Here is a 2,917-nt window from a genome sequence, read left to right as displayed (position 1 = left end):
GCCACCTCCGACAGCAGCAGGACCGACCGGGTGCAAGGTGGGAGCTTACGGCCAGCGCCGAGCAGCGCAGCGCACAGCAGGCAGCGGGCACACAGCTGGCTCGCCGCGCCGTGCCGCGCAGCAGCCGAGTCCCAGCGCCGAGCGTGGCACACGCTTCATTGCTGGCAGAGCTGCGCTGCCATGACGCCCCGCTCCTTCCCTCGGCACACGAGCGGGCAGCGTGGGTTTGGAGGGAGGGAACGCAGAACCGGCACCGCGCGTACCCGGCTGCCTGTCGGGGCAGGACGCAGCCGGAGCCGCGACCTGTAGCTACAAGCCCACGCTCGGCGCCTGCCCAGCTCCGCGTTGGGGAGGCACTGGAGCAAACAAACCAAGCAGGGCACAGAGCACCCGGGAGATGCGCTCGCTGGCTTGCAGCTTGCCAGTGGGAAATCTGCAGGGGGAGGAAGTCAGAGCGCTCCCCGGCGCGCGGCTCGACGTGCGGGAATTCAGCGCGGCACCGGGGCCGCCTCCGTGGGGTGAAGGTGGGGAGGATTCGGGCGGCGGCAGCAGGTGAACATCCTGAGCGCTCGGCTGCAGGGTGCTGCGTCCTGGGCCCCGCAGCGGGGAATCCTGCACGCAGCTCTGGGCGCTGCAGCGAGCAAGCCCGTCGGAGGGGGCTGTGCCCAGCGGCACCGCGTGTCTCCGTGCATTTTTTGGGGGGAGGGCTGCAAAGCGAAGGCGGCCGCGAGCTGCCGTGCCGGGGGATCCGCGGCTCAGCTCGCCAACGCGCCCTTGGCTCCCACCTGCAGCACGGGGCAGCTCGCGCCCGGTTCCAGTTTCTCACGCCTTGTCACATCGAGCGCGGACGCTGATCCTTGCAGTTCCCTTCCACCCGCAGCCAGATGCCACCCCAACCCCTGCAGAAGATTTTCCCGGCCCCTCACGCAGCAGAGAGCCCCAGCTCAGGGTCGGATCCGGCGCCCAGCGCGGCACAGCAGCCGTGCCATGAGAGCTGCACGCAGGCTCTGCCCCGGGAGCCAGGCAGGGAAACTGAAACGACGCACACAGGGAAGATGATACGGCCCCGGCGCCGGAGGAGAAGCAGCCGAGCAGCCCCTGCGCTCCATCAGCAGCCCAGCACCCGCTGACCCCATTTCCCTCTGCTCCCACGTCCCCATCATTCCCAGGTCTGGGACCGAGCCATAAAACCGCACCGTTCCCAACCACAGAGGGGCACGGGGCGAGCATCCGAGACAGAGACTTTCTACCTCTCCCTGAATTGAGTTCATCAAAAGGGTTTTAATTACAGATTGAAACCGGTCCCTTCCACTTGAGGTTAGGGCTGGTGGAGAGCGTAGTTAAGAGCAACTGTTTATTGCTTTGACTAAGCCAGATAACAAGTAGGTGTCTAATTGTCACAGAAGTCTTCTCTTTCAATAAACGCAGCATCCCGAGACTGGGAAAAAGCCCTCGAGTGTCAGTTTTAATCAAGATAAAGCCTCAGCTCCTGAGCATTTCGGCTCCGTCTCAAGCACGGGTGAGGAATTTCGGGCACCCACTGCCCTATGCAGAACCATGGTGCGGCCACAGCCCCCCCAGTCCCAGGGCCAGCACGCAGCGAGGCGAGCAGAAAGCCGAGGAACGGAACTAAATTAAAGGCACAACGAGAGACAACAGAGCGGCGGACAGCGAAGAGCGACTTTTATTCACCACCAGGATCACCCAGGGCTCCCTCGCCCCACAGAACCCTCCTCCCAGCGGCTGGCACCACTAAGGCTGGGTGGAAAAATCCCACCGTCTCAGTTTGGGTTGTGCCTCCTCGCTGCCTCTCTCCCCAGGACAAGCCTAAACAGGGGCCAGAATGAATATTAAACGAGAACGGCTCCTCTCTAATAAACCTCTCTTTCTCTCACTTCACTGCTTTGAAGGAGTCGTTTAAAGGCGGTATCTCCAGCAAGCCATCAGAATTCTCAAGCCAGCCCGTCCCTGTGCCCGAGAAACCTCCGCGGTTGCCTGGACAGTGCAGTTCTCCATCAGGACCACGAGAAACAACAACAACAACAACACTTCCTTTAAAAAAAAATAAAATAACAACAAAAGTGACACCAGCAACCTTTCTGAAACGACGGGGTGACCTTTCAGCTGCATGCAACTTCGGCCCTGGTTGGGTTGTAAATCCTTCCGGGCCGAGACCTCCTCTGCAGATGCCTATAAAGCACTGATATCACGAGTTATGGCCTGGAGAGTCAGGATGATTAAAGGCAGAGGGAGCGGGGCTCGCCCCGAACCCAGAGCAGCAGCAAAGCCTCACTGCGAGGAGCTCAAGCTCTGCCCTGTGGGAAGCAGGACTCCATCAGGCACCGCGACCGCGGGCTGGAGCACGTGAGTGAAGGCAGCGGTGGGACAGCCCTGCTGCTGGGCCAACACAAGCTACAGAGCCTCTTCCCAGCAGCTCACCCGGCGGTTTCAAACCACGGGCACCCCCACCACCCCCACCCCGGAGGTTCCCTCCTGGAGAAGGCAGTGGTAACCTTCAGCCCTACCCCAAGGGCTCAGTGCGGGAGCTCCGGGCACGGCCTCGGGGCCCACGCTGCCTCGAGACGGGCTCAGAGCCCGGAGCCCTCGGCCGCCGGCAGCACGGCCACTGCCATCCCCCCCAGCCCCCGTGCAGGGCCGGGCCGGGCCGGCAGCTCGCAGCCCCCCTCCGCCCCCCCCGAGGAGCCGAGGGCGGCCGATCCGCACGGCGCGCTGCGAGGTGGGCGCCGGAGCGAGGCCGAAGGAGGGGACAGAGACCGAGTGGAAAAACCCCAGGAAACCGAAGCCGGCCGGCACGGCCCGCACACCACCAACCCCCCACCCCCCCCGGCGCCAGGCCCCGGCCACGACGACCTTGGGGTGCGCGGGGACGGCAGCGGGGGGGACCCCAGGGGAAGGC

The sequence above is a fragment of the Numida meleagris genome, chromosome 27 (genome assembly GCF_002078875.1).
Source record: "Numida meleagris isolate 19003 breed g44 Domestic line chromosome 27, NumMel1.0, whole genome shotgun sequence".
Lineage (NCBI taxonomy): Eukaryota > Metazoa > Chordata > Aves > Galliformes > Numididae > Numida > Numida meleagris.
This window is presented reverse-complemented; position numbering follows the sequence as displayed.